Source organism: Canis lupus, chromosome 2 (assembly GCF_011100685.1).
Source record: "Canis lupus familiaris isolate Mischka breed German Shepherd chromosome 2, alternate assembly UU_Cfam_GSD_1.0, whole genome shotgun sequence".
Lineage (NCBI taxonomy): Eukaryota > Metazoa > Chordata > Mammalia > Carnivora > Canidae > Canis > Canis lupus.
This window is the reverse complement of record NC_049223.1, coordinates 29,346,727-29,366,666: the sequence shown is the minus strand read 5'-3', so window position 1 is coordinate 29,366,666 and position 19,940 is coordinate 29,346,727. Positions and strand designations below refer to the sequence as shown.

At 53.7% G+C, this 19,940-nt stretch overlaps 2 long non-coding RNA genes across 4 annotated transcripts; one reads left to right on the top strand and one right to left on the bottom strand.

Moving 5' to 3' along the window:
* Positions 1-6,442: 6,442 nt before the first annotated feature.
* LOC102155545 lies at positions 6,443-16,822 on the top strand. Of its 3 annotated transcripts, none has more exons than XR_005355379.1 (3): positions 6,443-6,516; positions 7,238-7,527; positions 16,566-16,822. It is a non-coding gene; the product is annotated as an uncharacterized LOC102155545 (long non-coding RNA). The 3 variants fall into 3 exon arrangements; XR_005355378.1 differs by lacking the exon at positions 6,443-6,516 and adding an exon at positions 6,835-7,035; XR_005355377.1 differs by lacking the exon at positions 6,443-6,516 and having other exon boundaries at positions 7,084-7,527.
* Positions 16,823-17,135: 313 nt separating this feature from the next.
* On the bottom strand, positions 17,136-19,115 carry LOC119871092. Its single transcript, XR_005355376.1, has 3 exons — positions 18,926-19,115; positions 18,692-18,805; positions 17,136-17,347 (listed from the first exon to the last, which is right to left on the bottom strand). It is a non-coding gene; the product is annotated as an uncharacterized LOC119871092 (long non-coding RNA).
* Positions 19,116-19,940: the final 825 nt, after the last annotated feature.

The following is a 19,940-nucleotide window of genomic DNA, read 5'->3' as shown; positions in this document are numbered from 1 at the left end:
CTGCTTCTTGCCTGGGGAAACCGAGGCACACAGGAGTTTTTCACCGCCCCTGTGGCTGCAGAGAACGGGGTCTCCAGTGTTATGCAAAAGGCTAATTTTAAACTGCCATCGAGCCAAGAAGGAGGTAGAGGTGTGTGCAAGGTGGAGATGAATGATCCCAATCCTGCAGGCCAGACACGCCGGACCTCGCTAGGCAGGCTCTCCCAGGACAGGTGTGTGTGCAGAAGGGGACCTGCTTCCTGTATCCCTCTCCTTTTTTTTCCCTCCATACACAAGACATAATCTCAGGAACTCAAGCCAAACTCCAGGAGGAGATCCTTCTAGAACCACCATTTCCCCTTTGCAAACAAAGAGTAAGTGGTTTTTTGTTTTTTGTTTTTTGTTTTTCAGAGAAGGGCCCCCTGCCTGCTATTTCTCAAATGCCAGCCCTCTTGCTAGAGCCAATGCTTTCATGCCCAGAAGCCCAGCATCTGGAGGCTAGGCAGGAGGTGGGGCTTCAGCATCCCCACGCTCACACGGCATCCCCATCCACGCTCCCCACACAAGCCACTCCTTGGCCTTGTTGATCTTCCACGCAGTTTTCTGTCTTACACCAACGTGGACACGGGACCATCCTGCCCGCGTCCAGCGTGTGCATAGGCCGGACACAGCCCCAAGCTCCGGCCGATCTCTCTGGTCACGATGGCTCGGGGGTGGACACAGAGCTCAGTCCGTGTGTCCAGAGTCTCGGTTTTCTTCTGGGCAGCTGTGCGTGCAGCTCTGTGGACGGGTTGAGAAGGGAACATGGCCAGGCTGGCAGGTCCTGTCTAAAGAGGGCAAAATCCAGGGCCCCGAGCAGAAACCCAGTCCAACTTCTTGCCCACGTCCATCCTGGGCGGCGGCAGAGCCTGGCCATAGTCCGTCCATCTGGGTACTGTCTGGATGACCGCGGACCCCAGGTCCAGGCCACTCACAGTTCTGGAGAGCCTCCCAATGGCAGGATGCACCCCTGCTCTGCATTTCGAGCCTGGCTCGGTCTCCTCCTCTGTCCACACAGACCCCTGGGCCCGAGACCCCGGCCAGGGCGGAGTGAGGGCTCTACCGGCAAAGGGGCGCCCCATCCTCTGAGTGGTGACCCAGATTCACCCCGAAGTGCTTGCACGTGATCGGAAAGGAGCAGGAAAGAACAAGGCTGCTTGAGCCCCTGGGTCCTCGGGCTGTGCTCGGTCTCCACAGGGCACACGCCTGATGCAAAGGTCCGTGGACTCACGTGTTCTCCATGTGTGCTCTGCAGGGGCGCCTGGGGGCTCAGCGGTGGAGCGTCTGCCTTCGGCTCAGGGCGTGACCCTGGAGACCCGGGATCGAGTCCTGCATCGAGCTCCCTGCGTGGAGCCTGCTTCTCCCTCTGCCTGGGTCTCTGCCTCTCTCTCTCTGTGTCTCATGAATAAATAAAAAACAAACAAACAAACAAAACCCAATCCATGTGTGCTCCACAGAGAAGGAGCCACCAAGTGGCCAGAGTCTTGGCGCCCCAGTCCCCTGGGCCCCACAAAGACTGGAGGCGTCTCGGCAGGCCCGGCCCCCCATCTGGCTCTGCTGCGCCAGGGAGCAAAAGGAGCAGTGGACAGGCATGGCCTGTGGTAGCCGCTGTCTTGCTGGCACGCCCAGTCCACACGCGTGTGTGACGTGTACGCACCGTGTACGTGTCTCTGGGTGCGTGTCCGATGACACTTCCTAGAAGGAGGCAGCGAAGGTGTGAGGCACGAGCGACTCCGTGTCCCCAGCCGCCCCCCGAGCGCATGGGCCCGTCTGGACCTGCTCGGCGCTACCTTTTGTGCTTTGGGCCCACAGACACCAGGACAGATAAGGCCACACCCTTGCTCCTAAGGGACAAACTGAGGCCAGCCAGCAGTAAGGCCTGTGTCAGGTCGCCTCAAGTGTCCGTCAAGGCAAAAAGGAAAAGCCGAATCCTTGACGACTTTGTGCAGGTGAACGGTTCCACGAGGAAAGTCTTCTGTGCTTCGGGTCTTGCCCGGAAACCTGACGGCAAGGCTGCGCACGAGGCGTCGGCAATGCCCAACAGACGTGCCCTGTGACCGTCGGGTCTGTGGCTCCTTTCCCCGACCCCATACCACCCGTCCTCGGAGGCCTAAGAGCCTCTGTGTGGTTGGTCCTACACAACCAGACCTCAAGGTGGGGAAACTGAGCCAGGGTTAGCCTGGAAAGATCCGCCGCCTTCGTGTAGAAAATGTAGAAGCAATGAGGTGACGCCTGGAGGAGCTTCTGAACCCAGGCCTACTTAGTCCTGGCATTTCTGTCAGCTCCTCATCGAAGCTCACCAGCCCAACCACGCCGTGGGATGACAGGTATAATCGGGAAGCAGAGAGAAGACCCTTGAATCCGGTGGCTTCTCCGTTCCTCCAGACAGACTTTCCCCAAGCAGGAAGGTCTGGGCAGTTGGAAGGGTTTTTGTTTGCTTTGTTTGATGGGAGGGGATGGTGGGGACATCTTAGAAGTGACAGGGAATGTCTGTTGACCCTTTGCCCACTTAGGGTCCTAAAGGCCCACAGCTCAACCTGTGTGACCAGGTGATTAGGGGGCCTGGTCAGCCAAGCACGGGGAAGGTGCTTCTTCAGGACTGGGATGCGGCCTGACACCTGCAGCCACCCTGTCACCTCCCTGCAGGCAGAAGGACACAAGAGGCACGTTTCCAAGGACGGGTTGACAGCACCAGCCCAGGAGAGTGCGACCTCGGGTTCTCTCCGCCCTCAGACCAGCTGAGCTCCAGGCTCTGGGAGGCTTTGCAGCCAGAGCTGATGGCTGCGCAGCTCCAGCAGATCAGATCAGATCGGAGAGCTCGGTGGGGTCCCCCCGGGGCTGGAGCTGGGGTCACCGGGTGCTTGGGCTCACAAGCCCGGGAGCCCAAGTGGGGCTGGCGAGGCAGATGGAAACCTCCCGTGGCCTTCGGGAAGCCTCGTTGACCGCGTGCCAATCCGCCAGCCTCCAAGCTGCTGCTTGTGCTTATGGGGGAGGGCGGGGACACCTGATGAGGGCCCTTTAGCTAAAGCTGTGGGATCGTTTTTGTGGAATAATTCTCAGGAAATCCTTGTCTGCCAGGAACTAGGAATCCGGGTGTGTTCAGTTCTGCACACGACCCCTGACGGGCCTGGAACTGTCCCGAGTCCACCATGCCCGGCCCACCCCCAGCTCAGTATTCTGGGCAGGCTCGTTTTGCAGCCTCTCCTCACTAAGCCTGTGGTTTTCAGATGCCTCCCCCACGCCACCCCCCTACCCCCTCCCCACCCCCGGCCTCGCTCCGTGAGGTTCCTCTCTCCCCAGGAGGGCCTGCTGCCCGGAGCCAAAATAAACCCTGGGCTTGGAAAAGGGGGCTGAGAGCCCCGGCCCCTCCTCTCCATGGGGTACGCGCCACCTCCACCTGCACTGCAGCCGCAGGCCCTGGGCAGCTGAAGGGGTCCCCGTGGCCCCCACTGCTCATAGGGCTCCTTGAGTGCCTTTAGGTCAGCAGCAAAGGGAAACGGGAGGCCGCCACACTGGAAAAGATCAACGGTCCCAAATGTGGGTATCCCTGCCCTCTCGCTCGTGGCCTGCCCGGGGAGCAAGGACAGGCCACTACGGACACTCTGCGTGGGACGTGGTCCACCCAGCAGGGCTCCAGGACGGCCTCTGGTTGCCTCGGGTCAGCCTTCCGCTTTCCTCACACCCTATAGGATGAACTGCTGGGATCTCACAGCCAGGGCTCAGATTCTATCTGTCCTCTCCTACAATAACCCAACATAAGATGCAGGATCTTTTCTTTTTTCTTTTTTTCACAGATTTTATTTATTTATTCATGAGAAACACAGAGAGAGAGGCAGAGACACAGGCAGAGGGAGAAGCAGGTTCCCTGTAGGAAGCCTGATGCGGGGCCCGATGCGGGATTCGATCCCAGGACCCCAGGGTCATGCCTCAACCACTGAGCCCCCCAGGTGCCCCAAGATGCAGAATCTTAATGAAGCTGACAATTTTTTTTAGACTTTAGCCCTAATATCCTTATTATTTTTCCAACTGTTTCGATAAGTTGAGTCCCTAAAAGTCTGTGCTCACTTATCCCAGTGCGGTTCAGGGAGGCACACGCAGCGCGTCTGTCTACCCAGGCTCCAGTGTAAACCCCGTCGGCAACCTAAATAGGCCTGACTTCTCTCAAAAACATGAATGTCTTCGCTAAAAAGCCTTAGGTAGGATCCCTTCTGGACCTGAGGAGACTTTGTAACCTACACTCAGGTTGTAGGAAGAGGAAGCATCAGAGAAAGGGGCATGAGCAGTATCCCAGGAGATGAAGCAAGAGTTGAAGCCTCTCCCGGACCCAGCATTGAATAATTCATGATCTTTTTTTTAATTCATATGATTTAATTCGAGTGATTTCTCCAGGCCAGTCCTGTGCTAAGCACGTGTATATATATATTACTTCATTTCCTCCTCCCAGAAGCCTCCGTCACATCTATTGTTATCTCAATCCTGGAGTCAGTACCTGCAGAGTCCGAGGTGACACCAAGGTAGCCAGGTCCAGGCTGGGCCGTCCTTCCAGGCTCCTAACCCCCGGGGCCCTGGGGCCTAGCTCTGATCCCTATGTTCCTACACTCAGCAAACAGCAATAAATTGCTTTTCTTCGATGGCTTCGATCTCAACTGACCTTTTTACAATGAACATCACTGTCAACCATTCAATTCAAGAACCTCGTGGAAAGTGCTCAGTAATGCGGGACTCAAAGGCAAAAGAAAAAAATTAAATGTCCTTACTCCTTACAGCGCACTCACGTGTCCTTGCAGGGTGACCTTCCTGTAGGGACTCAGCTGCCTGGATGTCCATCCTTTGCTGAGGACAACAGGCAATCCTCATTTAACATTATCCTGACCTCCGGGACCCTGTGAGTCTTCTTTAACTTATGAAAATCCCTTTGGGAACTTCCTGGATCTCTACCCCCCAAGGTATATGTTAGCAATTATCTCCCAAGCACATGGCCCGCTGATCACATCTGAAGGTCTCATGACTCAGGTCTTACTCGACGGTAATAAATGGCTTTTCCTAACAGCAGCTGGAAACCTTGCTTCCAAATCCCTCAGAGACTTACGCTCTCCTGACCCCCCCTCAAACCTCAAAGTCTCTAATGGGCCCCTCCTCGTGGCCCCGGTGCTGCTCTCTCTGCCCGCATGGGTCCTGTCCTCGTGCTTTAATAAAACCAGCTCTTTAGCACTGCAGACGTCTCTAAGATTCTTTCTGGACTGTTCGCTCTGAACCCCAACATTTCCTCCATCCCCTGGCCCTGTGCTAAGTGTTGGGAATGGGGTGGGCTTCCAAGCTCCCCGACAGAGGGCCCCTCGAGGCCTTGCTGGAGCGCCCACCACCAAACATCTCTCCTTGACACACCGTGTGACGCTCGTTTAGCACTCCCCACGGTGCAGGTCTGCTCCCCACCACGACGCAGCATCTGCACCCCCCCCTCCCCCCCGCCTGGAAGGCCTGGCTCTGGCTCACCCTTGTATCCCCCAGCATCTAGCAAAGCGCTCACGGCCCCAGAACGTTCTCTACCCACAGCACAGGGCTGCGCATCTCCCTCCACACTGCTGGCGATGGTGGATTTTGGGCCAACTCAACTGGACTGAGGGAGCTGGGGAAAGGTTCTTTTTTGGTGTGTCTGTGAGGGCAGCTCTGGAAGAGATTAGCTTCTGAGTGGATACCCAGGAGAGGAGCCCTCCCCAGTGTGAGGCGTCGGGGGGCATCGTCCGACCTTGAGGGTATGAATGGAGCAAAAGGTCCTCAGGGAGAATGTCTCAGGGAGACATCCTCAGGAATGTCTCTGAGCTGAGACATCCACCTAGTCCTGCCTTCAGACGTTGCTTCCCTACTTCTCCAGCCTTTGGACTTGAACTGGAACGGAACCATCTGCTCTCCTGGGCCTCTGGCTTGCAGCCGGCAGATACTGGGATTTCTCAGCTTCCATAGTGGCAAGAGCCAGTTCTTCATAATCTCTCTCTTTTTTTTTTTTTTATTTTAAAGATTTTATTTATTTATTTATTTATTTATTTATTTATTCATGAGAGAGAGAGAGAGAGAGGCAGAGACACAGACAGAGGGAGAAGCAGGCTCCATGCAAAGAGCCCAATGTGGGATTCGATCCAGGGACTCCAGGATCATGCCCCAGGCCGAAGGCAGGTGCTAAACCTCTGAGCCACCCAGGGATCCCCATAATCTCTTTCTGTAAATCCCTGTACATCCTAGTGGCTCTGTCTCTGCTGAGAACCCCCACCTAATGTGCTGGGTCCTGTTCTCTCTTCTCCCTCCAAAGCAGGTTGAGACGGTCTACCCCCCTTGGCACAGAATCAGACAATTCTCTTCTTTAAATAACTGCTTCCCCCCCCACCCCAGATTTTTTTTTTTTTTTGTCCTGAGAGATTTCCAGGGTTTTCAAGGACTCGTGAAGCTTGAGGAGACTTCTGCTATATCAGCGGCCTGGGGAATTCTGTGGTCCCTCTGCTGTGGGTGAGCAAATCTTGGATCCAGGCCTCTTTTGGGAAGTGGGTGGTTTGAGTTTTCTTTGGACTTGGAACTGGGCAGAGACCCCCAGGTACCCCCGGAGGCCGGGGCAGGAGGGTGCAATGAGATCATGTCTGCAGAGGCCCGCAGCCCCTTGGAAGGAGATCCCTCTGTAATTTCTTGGAAAAGGCTTCTCCTTCCAACGATGTCTGCTCACACCCTCTCGGCTTTCCTTGTCTGGCTGCCGCCACAAATAGCAGGCTGCGTACTCTTGCCAAGTTTCCATTTGCTTGCCCTCTGCTCTTCTCATGGTTGGGTTTCTCCCCTCGGGACCAGGTGTGTGTCTGAACACATGAGCCAGGGGTTAAAATTGTGTGGTCTCCCCCGGTTACTTAATCCTTCAGATAACTCGAGTAAAGGGTGTCTGGGGATTTGGGGGACTTGTTTCTTTTTTTTTTTTTTTTTTCATTTTTATGCATTCCCTCACTCGATCTGGATATAGGATCCTGGGGAGGCGGGGAAAAGGTAGGTTTTTTTGGTAGGAGATGCTTGCCTGCTGGGAGTACGGCCATTTGGGATCTGGGGACCCTTGGTCAGCTGTCTGTGGGCTCCTTCCCGGTGCACTGGTGTGGACACAGGGAAAGAGGCCCTCCCACCCCCTAAACAGCTCCACCCAGGACACCATGGGACTGGGCTCCAGTCTGTATTCTTGTGTCGATTTTCTTAGGGTTTGATGGAAAATCCCTTTGCATCTTTCACGTTGGATCCTCTCGCCTGCAAGACGGTTGGTGCTGTCGGCTTTCCAATTTCCCACGCACACGTGAAGATGCTCAAGTGCAAGTTGCCACCCGAAGGAGGCTCCTGGGGCAGAGGGAGTGCGAGCTCTCAAGCGGGTGGAGGGCCAGGCCCTGCCACTGAAGAGCTGGGCTGGCTGGGGACACAGCCAGGGAAGATTCCTAGTGCTGGCTTTGCCGGGCAGGATGGCAGCGGATGGCCGGGAAGGGAAAGCCTGGACAGGTAGGTAAGTCGGGGCAGGTGGCAGGACCTTGAATACCATGCTAAGGAGATTGGGCTTTGCTCTCAGGACCAAGGGTTCTGATTCCTGGCAGAGTGTCAAGGGAGCCTCAGAAGGTGCAGCCAACTCATGGGGGCCAGAGTGGCCCTCAGATACATGTCGTAAGAAGACCCAGTGACTCTGAGACCTTAAGGCAAGAAGGAGCCTTGACATCTCAGGACAGGGCTGGAGCCAAAAGGAACACTTATGAAAGTAGCAAGTGTGCCATTGCCATGCTCCAGTGCAAGATCCTCATCCCACTGCGGGGCAGTTGCCAGCAGTCCTTCTGCAACTGTAGCAGCACAGTGACCTCACCTCACCACCCAAAGGCTGGGGCAGGACTCAGCATTCTGCTTGGAGGGTGAAGCCAAGGTGCTCTAAAAGCAGGGGGCTCGGAGGTTCTTGCGCACTGGAAGCAATGGTCACAGTGTGGGTTCTTGGGTCGTACCGCCGTGTACGGTATTAGATTTCAAGTACATGTCAGTAAGGCTGGGGGGGGGATGGAGAGTCTGAGTTCTGCTGTCCAACATCCAGGTTGGAATCCCAAATCTACCTGCAGCAGGTAACATGAGTTTGCGTGCTCGATCCTTAATTTCTCTGGGCCCCTGTTCCCTCATTAGCAAGCAAGGAGTCATAGTAACACCTCCCCCATAAAGATAGTCTAAGGATTTCGCAAGAAAGGACCTGGAACCCACCCCTGGTATATTCTAAGACGACAAGAAAATGAAAATTGATTAATAGTGAGCCTTACGGGAACCATGGGGGTAAGAACGACAATTACACTCATGTTCCCAATGAGGACCGGGTCCTGGGAGGTTCAGGTGCAGCAGGGCAGGGCTGCCCCAGGGGCAACGCTCAGTGAGGCTGGTCCCCCTTCTCATCTCAGAGGCAGGGAGCAGCGAGGTGCTGGCCTGAGCCTCCCCGAGTGTCTAGTGCTCAAAAGCGGGCGGGAGATAAAAACCGTGGGTGGCAGTGTCCTGCAGGCTGAGTTCCCAGGGGGCCAGGGAACAGAATTAGAGGACTCGGGGCTGGCTCCGGCAGACACGCACAGCTGCTCTTCTCCGCAGCTTGCGGGAGGCATTCGCGCTTCCCCTCGGGAGCAAGGCCACAGCTGACAGGGATGGTCACAGCTGCAGGCTGGCTAAGGCCACAGCTGCGGGCTGGCTCGGGGTCTTGCGGCCCCAGAGGTGGAGCTTGGAGCTGATGCCAGCGCTGGAGCACCGAGCCCGTGTCTTTCCAGCCCCTTGTCTGCACCTGCCAATGTAAGAAAGAGCCTAGAACAGAGGAGGTGCTCCTGAAATGCTCAAACGCTGAATGTGTGAGTGAATGAACCCTTCCCACTCTTCCGTGCAAAGGTCCTGCGGCACGCAGCCAGGGCCCTGTCTGTTAGGCTCCAGCTCCGGCGGAAGAAGGGGCCTGCAGCGTCTGGGTCCCACTGCCCAGGGCTCCGAGCCTGTGGTCGGCTGGTGGCCCAGCTCCCTTCTCCCACCAGGACCACTCAGCCCCATGTGCGCGCGAGCCAGCCGCTCTGCCTCCTGGAAAGGTGGGCGACAGCAGGGGTGCTCGGGTCAGAAGGAGGGAAGGCTGAGGGGCTGGGCCGGGCCGGGGTGCCACAGCTCCCGCACCTGGGGAGGCAGCCCCGCGGACCCCCGGCTCATCATCCCCCTGGGAACCGTCCCTCCAAGGCGTGCATCCCGGTGGGGTCCCCTCTCACCCTGGCCCTGCGGGACCCCGGCCCATGCAGCACTGCTGCAAGAGTGCTGCAAGAGTGAACCCCATTCTGGGCTTTGAGGCCGAGGTATGTTTTTTTACCTTTCCCCCCTTTGTTCTGTGATGTTGTTAGGGCTGGTGTGGGTCCCGGCGTCAGGCGAGCAGGTGCACCTGCAGGGGTGGGGGCGGCGGGCCAGAGGGGTGCAGCATCCCAGTGCCCCGAGAGCGGTGTGGGCTCGGCCAGGTGAGCGGGTCGATGCACGGGCCAGGGTGTCCCTCCCCGCGCGTACTCAGGCCTGTGTTCTGGAGCATCCCCGGCCGGAGGTAGCTGACAGGCAGGACGCAGGCCTCCCCATCCGATGGGGTGGCGCGGGGTCGCCACCAGCACCCCAGGCCCCAACCCGGCCCCAGACTAAACAGGAGACAGCAAAGGCTGGCTCTGGAAAAGGCCATTTTTACATCCTCCTTGTCAGGATTCCAAGGCGCTGAGACACGATTTAAAAACAAAAACAAAACAAAACAAAACAAAAAAAAGAAAGGGTAGAAGAAAAATGCCCCCGCAGATGAAAATTGCTCTTCCTACATTTCTGTGGCGTTATCCCCCCCAGCCAGCGGTGAGGAGCTGGGTGGTTTCCAGGTGCCCCCCCTTCGGCCCTGTGACGTCAGGCTCAGCAGCAGGGCCTGGGACTCGGGATTCTTAACGAGCACCCCGGCTGATTCTTCTGCACCACTCACTGCAGCAGCGGGGAGGGAGGTGCCGGAGACACGGGGATGTTAGGACACAAGAGAGTTGCCAGCGCAGCAGGGGCACTTCAGTTAGAAAGCCATGCCCGGTCTTACTCATCGGGATGGGCTCCGAGCAAAGCTAAGAGAGAGCTCTTGCTGGAAGATGGGTCGTCGGATGGGACCGTGGAATTTGTCACCAGGGCTTGGCTCTGGACCCCCAAACCCGGGCAGCAGGAAGGTGGAAGGTTCTAGTTTCCAGCCTCACATGGCCCGCATCCAGCCAGCCCCGTTCCTCTGAGCCGCACCAGCCAGCCCTGTCTCAGCCACCCTCTGGGCAGGAGGCAGGAGAAGGCCAAGGCCGCGTGGGCTCCAGGACACACCACTGAAAGGCCTCTCTCTTACAGAGGAGGCGAGTGAGAAGCACAGAGGAAAAGTGACTTGCCTAAGGTCGCCCTTCTAAGATAACGGCCAAGTAGCAACAGGAAACCCACTCGCTGGCTCCCTGTGGTGTGCGAAGCGGCCGCTCCGGCCCTGCTGTGCTTCCGGCAGAATCACAATCTGAGAGCAGAAGTGGCCTCGGATCCTTCTAGTCCACTCTGAGGGTTTCAGGAAGGAGCCCGAGGAGCCAGGGAGGTGACATCCCTTCCCCAGACCCCAACAGTGACAGGGGAGGTAGCCATCCACTCTACCTCTCTATCAGTGTTTTCCTGGAACTGAGTCGCCTTCAGTGTCTCCAGAGTCCTGGAGGTTACTGAGGGTGACAGGGGGAGGGCCCTGCTGTGGGCCAGGCCTCGGGCAGCTGGGCAAACCCCCCCAAGGCCTCTGGGGCCAGACAGACTCCCTGAGACTCGGATTCCCCGGGCACCACTCTGCCTGGGCAAAGGGGGCAGCAGGCCAGCTCATTGGTGCCCCCATGTGGCCAAATGCTAAGACGCCAGGCTGGGGACCCAGGCTGCAAGTGCCACTTGGCTGTCACCATCCAGCAACCCTTCACCCCGTGGGGCACTGGCCAGTGAAGCTAGTGGACGAGGATGAGCCTCAAGAGATAAACGTGTGCCCTACCAGTGGCTGACCAGTATTTTGGGGTGAACCCTTGGCTCATTTAGGAAAGCTGAGGTCATGTGTAGGACCCCAAGCTTACAGGAGCATATTGGTGACGTTAGATCTCCAGGACCTCCCCTTTGATTCTGTCCTCAGCACTTACTGAACCCCAGAACTGCCACCTCCCCCAGAGCAGCTCCTCAGCCACCCATCCCAGTGATTAAATTCCTGCTCATTATCAAGGGTGAAGACGTTCAGGGCCACCTTGTCTCTAGGCACAGTGGGGACAGTGCCTCAGGGCACACAATACATTTAATTTAAGATCTTTAGAAATGAGAAGGAAATATGAATATATAATAATGAATCCTGCCTGGATTAAATTCACCTTTGTACCAATACAGTGGTTAAAAAGTGGTTTTTTAGATTTCTCTTCATGGAGGGGGAGACCATGAGAGCAAAAGTGTGTAGGGCTCACAGCGGGCATGATGTGCATGGGCCTGATGGCCTCATGCCTCCAGAAAGCTCTTATTAAGGTAAAATGCTATTTCCAGAGATGAGGAACATGAGTAGCCCATTCTCATTCATTGGCAACAAATTGACTGGTTCATTTGTTCTCTGAGACAAAGGACACAACCGAGGGAACGTGGTCGGACCAGAAAGGTGAAGTCCTTGGACACAGAGGTGAGGGGCAGGGAGACGTTTAGCCTTTAGAGAAGAAAACTCAGAGACAGGCAGATGGACTGTGGGACACCCAAGGCGTCTCCATAAGTGACAAAGCAGTAAGAAGAGACTAGAAGCCATATACATCCGGGTCCGTCTCCACATGCCATCTCTTCCCTAGAACATAATCTCGGGAAAACGGTTTACCCTCTCAGAACCTTGTCTCTGCTGATAGAGCTTTTAGGACACATAGTACGGGCTCAAGAAATGAGAGCTTAAAGAGACAAAAATCAATATACCAAAATGTGTTGCATTTCTGTGCGCTATTAATGAAGCAGCAGAAAGAGAAATTAAGAAAACAATCACATTGACAATTGTACCAAAAATAATAAAATGCCCAGGAGCAAATCAAGAAAGTAAAAGACCTGTACCCTGAAAACTATAAAACGATGATCAAAGAAGTCAAAAAAGATACAAATGGAAAGATACTCTATGCTCATGGTTTGGGAGAACGAGTATCGTTAAAATGTCCCTACTACCCAAAGCAATCTGCATATTTAATGCCATCCCCGGAGATCCCTGGGTGGCTCAGGAGTTTGGCGCCTGCCTTTGGCCCAGGGCGCAATCCTGGAGTCCCGGGATCGAGTCCCGCATTGGGCTCCCAGCATGGAGCCTGCTTCTCCCTCCTCCTGTGTCTCTGCCTCTCTCTCTCTCTATGTCTATCATAAATAAATAAATCTTTTAAAAAATGCCATCCCCATCAAAATACCAGCAGCATTTTTCACAGAACTAGAGCAAATAATGCAAAAATGTGTATGGAACCAGAAAAGGTCCTGAATAGCCAAAGGAGTCCTGAAAAAGAATAAACCTGGAGACATCACAATCCCGGATTTCAAGATATATGACTAAGCTATAGTCATGGAAACAGTATGGTCTGGCACAAAAATAGACATAGACACATCAATAGAATAGAGAGTCCAGAAATAAGTAAATGTCCTCAACAAAGGCGTTGGGAAAACTGGACAGCCACATGCCAAAAAATGAAACTGGACCACTTTCTTACACTGTGCACAAAAATAAAATGGATTAAGGACCTAAATGTGAGGCCTGAAACCATAAAATTCATAGAAGAGAACACAGGCAGTCATTTCTTTGACATTAGCCACAAAAGAGTTTTTTGAGGTATGTCTTCTATGGCAAACAAAATTCACAAAACAAAACAAAAGCAAAATTAAACTATTAGGATTATACCAGAATAAAAAGCTTCTGCACAGCGAAGAAAACCATCAACAAAACCAAAAGACAACTTACCAAATGGGAGAAGATATTTGCAAATGTCACATCTGATAAGGAGTTAATACCCAAAATATATAAAGAACTTACACAACTCAACATCAAAAAAAACAAATAATCCAATTTAAAAATGGGCAGAAGACACGAACAAACATTTCTCCAGAGAAGACACACAGATGGCCAACAGACATGTGAAAAGATGCTCCACATCACTCATCATCAGGGAAATGCATGCACATCACAACTATAGTGAAATATCACCTCACACCTACCAGAATGATCAGAATTAAAAAAAAAGAAAAGGAAGGAAAGAAAGAAAGAAAGAAAGAAAGAAAGAAAGAAAGAAAGAAAGAAAGAAAGAGAAAGAAAAAGAAAAGAAAGAGAAAGAAAGAAAGAAGAAAGAAAGAAAGAAAGAAAGAAAGAAAGAAAGAAAGAAAGAAAGAAAGAAAGAAAGAAAGAAAGAAAGAAAGAAAGAAGCAACAACTGTTGGTAAAGATGCAGAGAAAAAGGAACCCTTGGGTTGGTGGGAATGCAAACTGGTGCAGCCACTGTGGAAGACAAAATTAATTCAAAAAGTTAAAAGTAGAATTACTGTATGATCCAGTAATTCCACTACTGAGTATTGACCCAAAGAAAACAAAAATACTAATTTTAAAAGATACATGCACCCCTGTTTACTGGGGCAATATTTAAAATGGCCAAATTAGGGAAGCAGCCCAAATGCCCACCAGTAAATAAATGCATTAAGATGCAGTACCTAAAAAAAAAAAAAAAAAAAGATGTGGTACCTATACACCACGGAATATTACTCAGCCATGAAAAAGAACAAGATCTTTCCATTAGCAGCAACATGGATGGATCTAGGGGGTGTTATGCTAAGTGAAATAAGCCAGTCAAAGACAAAAACTGTATGATTTTACTCCGATACGGAATTTAGGAAAGAAAACAAAGAAAAAAGTAAAAAAAAAAAATCAGACTCTTAACTACAGAAAACTCACTGCTGGTCACCAGAGGGGAGGCGGGTCGGGGGACGGGGCAAATAGGCCAAGGGCGGTACCAATACACGGACCGTGAAGAGCACTGAGTTACGTGCAGGATTGTTGACTCAATGTATTATACACCCGGAACTAATACAGCACTGCGCGTTCACTATACTGGAATTTTGAGAATAAATAATTTCTAAGAGGTTAAAGGTTCCAGAAAAATCATGAGATGGCCTACTCTGTGGTCCTCTGGGGGCGGCCCATCATTGGCCACCCAGCGTGGTCCCTGCTGCCCAAGCAACCCTGCCCTGTCTCTGGTTTCTGCTGACTGTGGCTCGCGGACAAGGCTCTGCAGGCGGGTCATAGGCCAGGACATCCTGGACACTAACGGCTTGAAGGTCAGAAAGCCAAAGGTACCTGCGGCCGCCAAGCTGGTGTGGACCAACCTGTGGGCCGGAAGGGTATTTACGTCCAGCAGGTTCCGGAGATCCTCATGGACGGCCTACTCCCTGTCCAGTGGACAAGCCCAGGGCGGGGACTCCTCCAACTGTCCCCCCCAGGCTTGCAACTAAAATCCACACCCCAGATTCCCAGTGCTGCTGTGAGGCAGCCCCCTGTGTTGCCCTAGCGGGGCCCCCAGAACCGCCGTATTGGAGCGGCTGCCATCCTGCTGCTCAGGGCTCACGGCCGCCTGCACAGGAGAGCGGGGAGCGGCCCAGACGCCCAGGCTCCTCGCTTGGGGCCAGGCTCACAGCTGGACCGCCTCGCTCCCAGTGCCCTGGCGCCCCGGCGGGGACACACAGCCCCGACGGCACAGCTGGCTCCCTGAGCCCAGCCAGGTGCAGGACGACAGGAGGGAGGGTGGGACCTGGTGGCCGTCCTCGGGCTTAGGAGGCATCACAAGCTCATCAGGAAATTCCGAGAGGGGCGCAGAGAGGGGCACAGCGTCCGCAGTGGGTGGGGGGGCATTATAGTGAGATGCACCTTCCAGTCCAGGAGTCCCCTCCCGTGTTAACCAGGGTGTCTGGCGGGGGAGGGGGTGCCCATTACAGCGAGATGCACATTCGAGGCCCAGAGCCACAGATATCCAGCAAGAATCAGCTCCTTCCAGAACCACCTGCTGCAGGGCAGCGTCTCAGCTCGGGTGGCTCTGACAGGACACCGCAGACGGGGGCGTCTGCAACACACGCAGCATGCACCCCGGGGTCTCACCATGTGGCTCTGGAAGCTGAAAAGTCCGAGGGCCTGGGCTCGAGGCAAGAGCTCTGTTCCTGTGGGCAGACGCTGTGTCCTCCTCACCTGGTCCCTCCTTCCTCTCTCTCTCTCTCTCTTTTAAATATTTTATTTATTTATTCATTAGAGACAGAGAAGCAGAGACCCAGGCAGAGGGAGAAGCAGGCTCTCTGCAGGGGGACCGATGCAGGACTCGATCCCAGGACCCCGGGGTCACAGCCTGGACCGAAGGCAGGTGCTCCACCGCTGAGCCCCCGGGTGCCCCTGCCCCCTGAGTTACTGCGATGGTAACTCAGCTGTGCTGGGCCAGATTTCCAACATCCTGTTGCTTCTCATCTGACTTTTGCCCAATAGCTCTAGAAACTTTTTAAAATCTCTCTTACTCTCCCCCATTGTCAGCTCATACTGGCCTTTCTGGTGACGCACAGTAGCTCCAGAGGCACACCTAGGATGGGGAGGAGGAAAACCGCCCCAGGTTACAAACTTCTAAAACCCTTCCAAGTCCCCAGGGTGCCTTCCTCTCACCTCCTCTGCCTCTTCCTGCTTAGTCTCGCATTCGGTAGAGATCAAGAGATCAACAGCCTAGCTTGGAAATCATATTTTGTTGTTTAGGCTTGAGTAGACGCAGTCCTGTTTCTTGACCATCCACCCTTTGGACTCCGTTGTACTTCCAAGCGGGACGTGGCCACTCGTCCCCGAGTATTCTTGGCAGCCCCAAGCAGAGCCCTGTGTTTGCAGTCAGCTGGCTGCCTTACTCTGGGTTTTATTCCATGACCTGGACAGAGTCCCGCAGAATGTCCTGACCATCATACGCAATCAAGGAGATCAAGGAAATGTTTCTAGAATGAGAAGGAATACATGGTTGTAGGCTGCTCACCTAGGAACCTGTACTATTTGTTTCTGAATAAATGTGCTCAAAATAAGAACCAGGGACACCTCGGTGGCTCAGCGGTTGAGCATCTGCCTTCGGCTCAGGGCGTGATCCCGGGGTCCTGGGATCGAATCCCACATCGGGCTCCCCGCGGGAAGCCTGCTTCTCCCTCTGCCTGGGTCTCTGCCTCTCTGTGTCTCTTATGAATAAATAAAATAAATAAATAAAAAGAACCAAAGGCCCCCGTCTTGGGTCACGGTTTCCTTGTTATCAGAGATGACATTTGGCTTTATTGAGTCTTCGCCGCTATGCTGCCTGCTGTAGGGCCATATGGAGTTCTCCGTGGGCAAGGTCTGACCCTCCGCAGCTCCCAGGTCTGCTGGTTGGTGGAAGAGCCGAGTGGGAAGAAACAAATGTGGGGACTGGGGTTTGATGGCAGCCGGACAGGTGGCATGGCTCTGACCAGTGCCGTCTTCCTCCACAGCTGCACCGACCATCAGCCTGTTCTGAGTGGAAAGCCCCATCCCTAGAGAGCTCCGGCTGCCTCCCCGTAGATGACCCACCAGGGCAGCTGACGAACTTGGCGATCCTGACCAGCGTGGCCCAGTGTCCCCACCAGCTGCTCGCCGGCCCTCTCTGTTCCCTCGCCTTCCACTGGGCCTCACCCCTTCGTTCTCCTGTCACTACCCTTCTATTTCCAGTTGTCTCCTATATGGGACTAAAGCATATATTTGCTATGTTCCTCGAATGTAATTTTATACTTTTTTTTTAAAGAAGCAAGGGACTGGGCAGCCCTGGTGGCTCAGCGGTTTAGCGCCACCTTCAGTCCAGGGCCAGATCCTTGCAGACCCAGGATGGAGTCCCACATCGGGCTCCCTGCATGGAGCCTGCCTCTCCCTCTGCCTGTGTCTTTGCCTCTCTCTCTCTCTGTCTCTTGTGAATAAATAAAATCTTTAAAAAAAATAAAGAAGCAAGGGACCCCTCTGACCCCCACCCCAAAAGAAAAAAAAAGAAACTAATGATTAGACACTTTGAAAGTAGCTTGCAATGGATTTCTCTTTTATGCTTCAGTTTATTATTTTTTTAAAAGACCCATAACGTGTTCTGCAAGGTGTAGATTCCCACAGGCTCCCTTGCGTGCCCGGTCTGGCCTTCTAGAAAAGTCTTGCCCAGGTCTTGGAAACCATAAACACAAGAAGGGATAATAGTAAACTCTCTACTCATGTAAAATTCCGCAGGATTGATCTTCATTCTCTGGTTTCTGTGCTTGGGAGAAAAGGCACAACACAAATGAATCTCTCACTCCAGAAAAATACTGCCAATTATGAACATTTTATAAAGCTTTGTAGGAGTGTCTGGGTGGTTCAGTTAAGCATCTGCCTTCAGCTCAGGTCATGATCACAGGGTCCTGGGATTGAGCGACACATTGGGCTCCCTGCTCAAAGGGAGGCCTGCTTCTCTCTCTCCCTCTGCTCCCCTACCCATTTTCAATCTCTCTCTCTAATCAATAAATAAAATCTTAAAAAGATAAAGCTTTGTAAACTACACAGCACCAGGAATATAAAAATGAATGCAATTGCATTTATTAACCCAAGACCTGAGAACCGAGTCCGGGGCATCTCTCTTCTCCCCTCTGCCAAGAGCAGAGTTAGCTCTTCTGTCCTGTTTGGGGCACACGCCCTAACCACTACATTTCTAGGCACAGCACCTGGTCTTGTGTCTGCTCCCTGAGAAATGGTCTTTGAAATCCTTCAGGGCCAAGGTTGGTCTTCAAGGACCTTTGTTTAATCCTTAGTGACCAGCAGAGAACTTCAAATAGAATAACTGTTTTAAAATTAATAAACAGGGACGCCTGGGTGGCTCAGCGGTTGAGCACCTGCCTTTGGCCCAGGGCGTGATCCTGGAGACCCTGGATCGAGTCCCACATCGGGCTCCCTGCATGGAGCCTGCTTCTCCTTCTGCCTGTGTCTCTACCTCTCTCTCTCTCTCTCTTTCTGTGTGTGTGTGTGTATGTTTCTCATGAATAAATAAAATCTTAAAAAAAAGTAAAATTAAATTAAATTAATAAACAAAAAGGAAAAAAGGGTGAAGGTATGGGTGGAGGAAGGGATGGCTGGTTCGCTGGGTAGATGGGTTGTTGTAAAGAAGGAGGGGGGATGGATGCATGGAGGGAAGTAGGAAGGGAGGGAAACGGAGAGGGAGGGATGGATGGATGCATGGATGGAGGGAGGGATGAGAGAGGGAGGGAGGGATGCATGGAGGGAAGTAGTGAGGGAGGAATGGAGGGATGGATGGATGCATGGAGGGAGGGAGGGATGGCTGGATGGATGGGTAGGCAGGTGGAGAGGAGGGATAGATGCATGGAGGAAAGTAGAGAGGGAGGGATGGAGAGAGGGAAGGAGTCCTGGATGGATGGATAGAGGGAGGGTGGGCTGGCGGGTGGGTGGGCAGGCTGCAGGGATGGATGGGGAAAGTGGACCCAGGTTTGATGTTCCTGGATCATCCAGTGGATCCACTGGATGTTCCTGCCTCTTGTCCCATCTAGCACTGTCTCTAACACAGCAGAGCGTGTGTCAGGATTTGGATTAACAACAAGCGAGTTTTCTTTACCGGTCACGCAGAAGGCAGAGAGCGAGCTCACTGCACCCCTGGCTCGGAGTTCAGCCACAACCTCTCTGCTCTGAGGTCCGCTGCCCAAACAAGCACACACCTGGAGGCCAGCTGCTGGAATGGAAAAAGTGACATAAAGAAGTTAAGTGTGTGCAGAGGGGGGCGGGAGACTTATCGTTGAGTCTTCTCTCTCTTTACTCATGGTTTTGAGACATCAGGGCTTTTAGGAGGCACCTTGTTTAGATTGGACCAACTTGAGACACATTTTCATTCAGATCTCCGGAGATCACAAGGCGTTCACGCCAGCGAAGTGGGGCTCAGCTGTCAATGCCATGTGGTACCAACACTGGGAGAAGACAAAAAGCAAAGACTCCAGGGTCTGGAAGTATTTTCCAGGCCATGACAGGGAGAACAGCACATGCTAGAGCTGCCTGGGGGGGGGGGGGGGGGGGGGGGGGGGGGAAGCAGCCAGCCTGCTCGCACAGCCGCTCACAACATGAGCAAGCGGCCGAGCTCTGTGTGCAGAGCCAGTTGCACACTCATTTTCTTGAACAAAGGAACTCAACTGCTAAGAAGTCAGGGTGGTGGGCGGTTGCCCCACACACACACACTGGAAAGGAAGCATGCCCGGGTTCGAGCGGAGCAACCCCGGGGAGGGAATGGACGTGCAAAGGCATTTGTTTCGTCCCAAACAACTTGAAAGCTTTGTGCAGACTCATCCAGCAGTACGGATGGGTCACACGGGCGGCACTTCTGGGCGTGCATGCGTCAGTAAGGGAGGGAGGGAAGGAGGAGACTCCACTTCCTTCCCTGGCATGGGGGGGGGGGACCCAGAGAGGGGCAGCAGAGGGAGGGTGCTAGGAGACCCCTTCTTCCCTGTGCCTCCCCATCTGACCTGTTGTGGGGGGAGGCAGCAGCCCGGAGCCCAACAATGGGTCTTCTTAAACCAGTTCCTCAGGCTCCCATCTCTCCCAAGGGTAGGATTTGAGGCTGGGAGCTCTGCCCAGAGCCGCATCTAGAAGGTTCACAATTACCTAGGGATGAGCCATCCCAGAACAGGCAAGGCTACCGGGTGGAGGGGGTTTTACCCAACGCTGCCCTTCGGACAAGAGCCAGGCAGGTTGCGGAGGCCACCCAGCACACTCAGGACTCTCAGAATCTAGTTTACCTAAGAAAGTAGCTGCGGCCTCTTTCCTTGACCCAAAAATGAGGATGGGGGGGGCGGGGAAGCATCGGGTCCTCTTGCACA